We start from the raw sequence: 9,079 nt of genomic DNA on the forward strand, positions 1-9,079 counted from the left end.
TAAGCCAGTCGTTGACTGCAGGGAGTTCAGAGGGTTCTCCTGACCAGGGAAACAGAGGCGGCTGGAAGCCGAGAACACAGTGGAATGGGGCGAGTCTGGTTGAGGGTTTGCGGAGCGAATTCTGGGCGTATTCGGCCCAGATCAGGAACCGGCTCCAATCATTCTGGTTTTGATGGCAGTAGGATCTTAGAAAACGGGTTATTTCTTGGTTGAGTCTCTCCACCTGACCGTTGGATTGTGGATGGTAACCTGAGGTGAGACTGACGTTGATGTTAAGTTGTTGACAGAAGGATTTCCATACTAGTGACGTGAATTGTGGTCCCTGGTCTGAAACAATGTCTTCGGGAAGTCCATAGAAATGGAAAACCTGTTCTAACAGTACCTCTGCGGTCTCGAAGGCTGTGGGTAGTTTTGGCAAGGGTATGAGTCGGCATGCCTTGGAGAATCGGTCGATCACGGTTAGAATGGTTGTGTGACTTCTGGAGTTGGGAAGGTCGGTAACAAAGTCAATGGCAATATGAGACCATGGACGTTGTGGAACGGGCAGAGGCTGTAACAACCCAGCCTCTGTTGATGTGATGTGATGATTTGGACATATTGCAGGTTGGGCATTGTTGGACGAATGCGATGGTGCCTGTAGTGATGGCCACCAGAAGCATGTGGATCCATTTGCAGATAACTTTAATAATCAAAAGCAGGGTCAAACAGGCAGTGTTCAATCAACAATAGCAGGAATATCAGAGGCAGAAACGATACCGGGCAGGAGTCAGGGCAGGCAGCAAAACAGTCGGAGTTCCAAAGAGCAAGATCATAAGGGCAGGCGGCAGAGAATCAACAGTAGTCAAACAGTCCAAGATCATACACAAAAGGGACACAGAATCACAGCGTAAATGCTCAGAAATGTCAGCCAGGGCAAAAACAAGACTTCGCAATGAGTGTGAGTGTGAGTGCTGTTTAAGTAGTGGTGGATAATGGGGGACACCTGTGCAGGTGAGTAGTCTCTGAAAGGGTGCATGGGAAATGTAGTCCGGAAAAGTCAATACTCAGGTGAGGGTGCCCTCCGGTGGACATCGGAGAGAGCCACAGAGTTCTGATTCATGACAAATCTATGCTTTCAGTATCTGGTGTGACCCCTTTTTGCTGCAGTAACCGAAGGTAAAGTTTCTTGTAAATGCTGATCAGTCCTGCACAATAACATGTAGGAGTTTTAGCCCTTTCCTTAGTGCAGAACCACTTAAACTCTGTGATGTTGGTTTCCTCCTATGAACTGATTGCTTAGGTCCTTCCACAACATTTTAATTGGATTAAGGTCTGGACTTTGACTCCAAAACATTAACCATTCCAAAACATTAACTTTGTTCTTCTTTAACCATTCTTTGGTTAACCATTCTTTGGCATTCTTGTGTGCTTGGGGTTGTTGTCTTGCTGCAAGATACACATTCTCTTGAGACTCTGTTCTTAAACAGATGTCCTGATGTTTTCCTTTAGAATTTGCTGGTATAATTCAGAATTCATTGTTCCATCAATGATAGCAGGCTTTCCTGGCCAAGATGCAGCAAAACAGGCCCAAGCCATGATACTACCACCACCATGTTTCACAGATGGGATAAGATTCTTCAGCTGGAATGCAGTGTGTTCTTTTCTGCGAACATAATAGCTTCTCATTTAAACCAATAAATTCTATTTTGGTTTCATCCATATATTAAACCTTTCTCCAGTAATCCTCTGGCTTGTCCACATGATCTTAAGCAAGCAATTTGCTTCCTGCTTGCAACTCTGCCTTGCACACCATGGTTGCTCAGTGTTCTCCTGATGGTGGGCTCATGTCATGAACATTAACATTAGCCAGTGTGAGAAAGGCCTTTAGTTGCTTAGAAGTTACCCTGGGAACTTGTGCAACCTCGCAGACTATTACACGTTCTGCTTTGGAGTGATCTTTGTTGATCGACCACTTCTCGGGAAGGTAACAGTGGTTTTAAATTTCCTAAATATTCACACAATCTGTCTGTGGATTTGTGGACTCCAAACTTTTTAGAGATAGTTTTGTAACCTTTTCTAGCCTGATCAGCAACATAAACTCTTTTGCCGATGTTCTCCGTAATCTCCTTTGCTCATGACATGATTCATTTCCACAAACATGATCAGACTTTGATAGATCCCTGTTCTTTGAATAAAACAGGTCACGTACTGACATTTGATAGTCATTGTACTGACTGAAAACACCTCTGCACAGATGGTCTCAAATTTCACCTTTAAATTAATTACTAATACTTTTGCAATGCACAGATATGTAACACTGGACACACACACACACACACACACACATATATATATATATATATATATATATATATATATATATACTGAACATGAGGCAATGCCTAATTCAAAATACTGGTAAAAATATATATATAAAAACCTGTGAAAATATGGAAAATTCCTTTGTATTATATCAACACAGTGCTGCTTTCCCTGAATTCAAGCCTCAGTTATGAATTTTGTGTAAATTTACTGTAAACATACCAATAAATTTACCCAACCTGACACTTATGAGAAACTACTCTTGTGCTGAGATCATAGATGCCTGATGTCTCCACTGCTAAAAGTACATACTATCATGACACAATTAACAATTCACCTAACTCTCGCATACTCTTTAAAACATTTTCCTCCCTCCTTTGTCCTTCCCCTCCTTTATTCAAGATTCAAGATTCAAGAGATTCAAGAGTTTTATTTGTCACATACACAATTATACAGAGTATAACCAGCAGTGAAATGTAGGTCAGGTCCGCTCCAAGGACAGTGCAATTATAAAGTATACAAATATTAAGAGAAGAAAAGTAGAAAAAATAAAATAAAATAAAAAGATAAGATAAAAAATATAAATATAAATGTGCAGGTCAGTATGTTGTTGACTTAAATAGTAATAAGAGGAATGTGCAAAAATAATGTGCAAAAAAGTTGTACAGGGTATATAAATAGCAGCAATATGAGGTAGAGAAAAATTATGAATAGCTTATTGATATAGTGATATTTACATGGAGTCAAGTGATGTTATGACACAGAGTTAGAGTTTAGGAGCCTGATGGCCTGGGGGAAGAAGCTCCTCCTAAGTCTCTCAGTTTTTGCCATCAGGCTACGGAAGCGCTTACCAGATGGAAGCAAAGTGAATAGCTGGTTACCAGGGTGATTTGAGTCCTTGAAGATTTTAACAGCTCTATTTTTGCAGCGTTTGAGGTAGATGTCCTGCAGAGAGGGGAGAGCAGACCCTGAGATGCGCTCAGCTAAGCGCACAACTCTCTGTAGTGCTTTGCAGTCCTGATTGGAGCTGTTTCCATACCACACTGAGATGCACTGAGTCAATACACTTTCTATGGTCCCTGAATAGAAAGTTTTCAGGATTGCTGGTGAGACCCTGAATTTCCTCAGCTGTCGCAGATGGTACAGTCTTTGCCTGGCTTTCTTAACCTGTGTTTGGATGTGTGTAGTCCAAGTCAGGTTCTCGGAGATGTTTACACCGAGGTACTTGAAGCTGCTCACCCTCTCCACAGGGGTCCCACTGATCATAAGAGGAGTGTAGGGCTGCTGCTGTCTCTTCCTAAAGTCCATGATCAGCTCTTTAGTTTTGCTCACATTCAGAGAGAGACAGTTGTCCTGGCACCATGATGTGAGACTCTCTACCTCATCCAAGTATGCGGTCTCATCGTTGTTGGAGATGAGGCCCAGAACCACAGTATCATCAGCGAATTTGACAATAGATGTGGAGCTGTGAGAGGGCACGCAGTCGTGCGTGTAGAGAGAGTAGAGCAGGGGACTCAGGACACAGCCCTGTGGGGCTCCTATGTTCAGAGTGATGGAGTTTGAGGTGAACTGGCCAACTTTCACCACTTGAGGTCTGCCGGTGAGGAAGTCTTGAATCCAGTCACAGAGTGAGGAGTTTAGGCCGAGGTCTGTGAGTTTAGATGCCAGCTTGATGGGGACTATAGTGTTGAAAGCTGAGCTTTATTGTCAATGAATAGCAGCCTTACATAATTTCCATTGTTGCTATCAACCCTAACAACTGATGACTTTGCCACATACTTCATTAATAAAATTACAAACCTCACTGCACAATTTTCCACACTTCAATCTGTCAAATACATTTTACCAGCAAACATACACTCATTCACATCCTTCTCTCCACTCTCTGAGGCAGAAGTCTCTAAACTCATCCTTTCCAGTTATGTTACTACATCCTTTCCAGTCATCCTACTACTTGTCCACTTGATCCTATTCCATCTCATCTCCTTCAAGCCATTTCTCCTGCAGTTGGGTGACTAATCGGGAAAGCCGATTAGTCACCAGAAGAGACGGACGGCAGCTCGCGTAAGTGTTGGAATACTTGGTCGCAGTTCTGTTGTTTAAATTATTTACTTGCTGCTAGGAAGGAATAGTTCGTTTCCTACCTATTTCTACTCTGCATTTTCGTTGAGGTTTATACAAACCCGATTCCAAAAAAGTTGGGACACTGTACAAATTATGAATAAAAACAGAATGCAATGATGTGGAAGTTTCAAATTTCAATATTTTATTCAGAATACAACATAGATGACATATCAAATGTTTGAACTGAGAAAATGTATAATTTTAAGGGAAAAATAAGTTTATTTTAAATTTCATGGCATCAACACATCTCAAAAGAGTTGGGACAAGGCCATGTTTATCACTGTGTGGCATCCCCTCTTCTTTTTATAACAGTCTGCAAACGTCTGGGGACTGAGGAGACAAGTTGCTCAAGTTTAGGAATAGGAATGTTGTCCCATTCTTGTCTAATACAGGCTTCTAGTTGCTCAACTGTCTTAGGTCTTCTTTGTCGCATCTTCCTCTTTATGATGTGCCAAATGTTTTCTATGGGTGAAAGATCTGGACTGCAGGCTGGCCATTTCAGTACCCGGGTCCTCCTTCTACGCAGCCATGATGTTTTAATTGATGCAGTATGTGGTCTGGCATTGTCATGTTGGAAAATGCAAGGTCTTCCCTGAAAGAGACAACGTCTGGATGGGAGCATATGTTGTTCTAGAACTTGGATATACCTTTCAGCATTGATGGTGCCTTTCCAGATGTGTAAGCTGCCCATGCCACACACACTCATGCAACCCCATACCATCAGAGATGCAGGCTTCTGAACTGAGCGCTGATAACAACTTGGGTTGTCCTTGTCCTTTTTAGTCCAGATGACATGGCGTCCCAATTTTCCAAAAAGAACTTCAAATTTTGATTCGTCTGACCACAGAACAGTTTTCCACTTTGCCACAGTCCATTTTAAATAAGCCTTGGCCCAGAGAAAATGCCTGCGCTTCTGGATCATGTTTAGATATGGCTTCTTTTTTGACCTATAGAGTTTTAGCCAGCAACGGCGAATGGCACGGTGGATTGTGTTCACCGACAATGTTTTCTGGAAGTATTCCTGAGCCCATGTTGTGATTTCCATTACAGTAGTATTCCTGTATGTGATGCAGTGCCGTCTAAGGGCCCGAAGATCACAGGTATCCAGTATGGTTTTCCGACCTTGACCCTTACGCACAGAGATTATTCCAGATTCTCTGAATATTTGGATGATATTATGCACTGTAGATGATGATAACTTCAAACTCTTTGCAAATTTTCTCTGAGAAACTCCTTTCTGATATTGCTCCACTATTTTTCGCCGCAGCATTGGGGGAATTGGTGATCCTCTTGCCATCTTGACTTCTGAGAGACACTGCCACTCTGAGAGGCTCTTTTTATACCCATTCATGTTGCCAATTGATCTAATAAGTTGCAAATTGGTCCTCCAGCTGTTCCTTATATGTACATTTAACTTTTCCGGCCTCTTATTGCTACCTGTCCCAACTTTTTTGGAATGTGTAGCTCTCATTAAATCCAAAATGAGCCAATATTTGGCATGACATTTCAAAATGTCTCACTTTCAACATTTGATATGTTATCTATATTCTATTGTGAATAAAATATAAGTTTATGACATTTGTAAATTATTGCATTTCTTTTTATTCGTAATTTGTACAGTGTCCCAACTTTTTTGGAATCGGGTTTGTATGTTTGTCTGCACTTACTGGTAATTAGAATAATTTGCGCCTCAGCTAAGAACGAGTCTGTGTGATTGTGCGAAGTGTTTAGTTTCGTCTTGAGCTATTAGCAGTCCTTTATGTGTTTAGTTTCGTCTTGAGCTATTAGCAGTCCTTTAACCTTATTGGCTGGGCTGATCAGAAGCCGGCCACAGCTGTTTTCACTCTAGTTTCCTAGACTGTATTTATTTGATGTCCGAGCGCTGACGCGGAAGCGTTTGCGGAAGCGTTCATCCGTCGTGCTCAGCCTCCTCGTGTGAAGATCAACGGGTGTAAAGACCGATGATTTTTTCCTGCGGGACTTTAACCGAGCAAGGACACCGAGCAAACACTTAAGTATCATTTCTATCTTCCCTCACACACTCTCCTTTCCTATCTTCTATCCTTCCACCTCTATCATGTGTTTCCAAACCATACCGGTTCTCTCTCAACCTCGCTATAAAAACACATCCAGAAGGCTACGTAACCCGGCTAACCTGCGCCCTATCTCTACATCTTCCACTGCACCTCTTTCTTTCTCTGTGGGTCTCTGGAATTGCCAGTCAACTGTCAACAAAGCTGACTTCATTTCTGCTTTTTCCTTACATTCCACACTCAGCATCTTGGGCTTGACTGAGACCTGGATTCGTCCAGAAGACTCAGCAACCCCAGCTGCTCTCTTTCACAATTTCTCTTTCTCTCAAACCCCAAGGCAAGTTGGCCGGTGCGGGGGCACTGGTGTGCTCATTTCAAACAATTGGAAATACTCAACCCACTCTCCCCTAGACAACCATGACTCATTTGAATCTCATGTCATTACTGTAACAGCTCCTATAAAACTCCAGATTGTGGTAATCTACCGTCCCCCTGGCCAAATTCTAGCCACCTTCCTAGAGGAGCTGGACGGGCTGCTGTCTTCTTTCATGGAGGATGGCACTCCACTCTTAGTCTTCGGTGATTTCAACATTCACCTAGACAGGCCTTATGCTACAGACTTCCATTCACTCCTAGCTTAATTTGAAGTGAAATGACATACTGCCAAGTATGGTGACCCATACTCGGAATTCGTGCTCTACATTTAACCCATCCAACGTGCACACACACAGCAGTGAACACACACACCGTGAACACACACCCGGAGTAGTGGGCAGCCATTTATGCTGCGGCGCCCGGGGAGCAGTTTGGGGCACCTGGTGCAACCAAACTGTAACATTCTGGTACAACCACTACATATCTCTGACCATTTCTTCATTACATTTACTTTACATTTTGCTACCCGGGTGCCACCAACTCCCTTACCGGTTACTTTCAGACGTAACCTACGCTCCCTTTGCCCCTCCCTTCTTTCCTCTGTAGTATCCTCCTCTCTTCCCTCGCCTACCCATTTCTCATCTCTGGATGTGAATGCAGCTACTGACACTTTATGCTCTACCTTAACCTCTTGTCTAGACGACATCTGTCCTCTCTCCTCCAGGCCAGCACAGGCTGCCCCTTCTAACCCCTGGTTATCCGATGTTCTTCGTGAGCATCGCACCAAACTCAGAGTGGCAGAGAGAAAATGGCGCAAATCAAACGATCCGTCGGACCTGAGTAGGTATCAGTCTTTGCTTTCATCTTTCTCTACTGAAGTCCACACTGCCAAATCCTCACATTTCCACAACAAGATCAACAGCGCTCCAGACATGCGTAGTCTCTTCAGAACATTTAATTCTCTCCTCTGTCCCCCTCCTCCACCTCCCACCACTTCGATAACAGCTGATGACTTTGCCACTTTCTTCACAGACAAAACTAGAACAATCAGTAACCAGTTCTCAACTCCACAAACACAGGACCTCCAATCAACCACATCCACTGCTCTAACTCCCATCTTCTCCTTCTGTCTCCTCACCGAGGCAGAAGCATCCAAACTTCTCCCCTCCAGCCATCCTACAACATGTCCTCTCGACCCAATCCCCTCACACCTTCTCCAAACTATCTCTCCCACACTCTTACCAGCACTCACACACATTATGAACACATCTCTCCTCACAGGCATCTTCCCCACAGCATTCAAGCAGGCTCGGGTAACCCCACTGCTCAAAAAAACTACATTAAACACTTCTCTTTTAGATAACTACAGACCTGTCTCTCTCCTTCCATTCGTAGCGAAAACACTCGAACGAGTTGTCTTCAACCAGCTCTCACTGTTTCTCTCACAGTACAACAAACTGGATGCTAAACAGTCAGGTTTCAGGAGTGGCCATTCAACAGAGACTGCGCTACTCCCAGTCACTGAAGCCCTGCGAATTGCAAAGGCCGATTTCAAGTCATCAGTCCTCATTCTGCTGGATCTTTCTGCTGCTTTTGACACTGTCAATCATTAGATCCTCCTGTCTACCCTCTCATCACAAGCATTACTGGGATTCCACTTCGCTGGTTTGAATCCTATATCACCGATAAGTCTTTCAGGGTGGCCTGGGGAGGGGAGGTATCCAAACCACATCAACTGGTCACTGGAGTTCCTCAGGGATCGGTTCTTGGACCCCTCCTCTTCTCCACATACACTACATCACTGGGTCCCATCATACATGCACATGCCTTCTCCTATCACTGCTACGCCGATGACACACAGCTCTCAACCGAAACTGCCTTGCTCTCAGTTATTGAAGCCCTAAGACTTGCAAGAGTGGCTTCCAAGTCTTCATTACTTATCTTGCTGAATCTGTCTTCTGCTTTTGATATGGTCAACCACCAGATCCTCCTGTCAACCCTATTGAGAAAGGGCAGCTCAGGAACCGCACTCCAGTGGTTTGAGTCTTACCTCTCAGATAGGTCCTTCAAGGTATCTTGGAGAGGTGGGGTATCCAAGTCGCAACATCTAGCTACTGGGGTGCCTCAGGGCTCAGTTCTTGAACCACTTCTCTTTCTTTCTACATGGCATCATCATGTTCTGTCATTCAGAAACATGGCTTTTCATATCACTGCTATGCTGATGACACTCAACTCTAGCTCTCATT

This window comes from Barbus barbus (genome assembly GCF_936440315.1).
Source record: "Barbus barbus genome assembly, chromosome: 6".
NCBI classification, from domain to species: domain Eukaryota; kingdom Metazoa; phylum Chordata; class Actinopteri; order Cypriniformes; family Cyprinidae; genus Barbus; species Barbus barbus.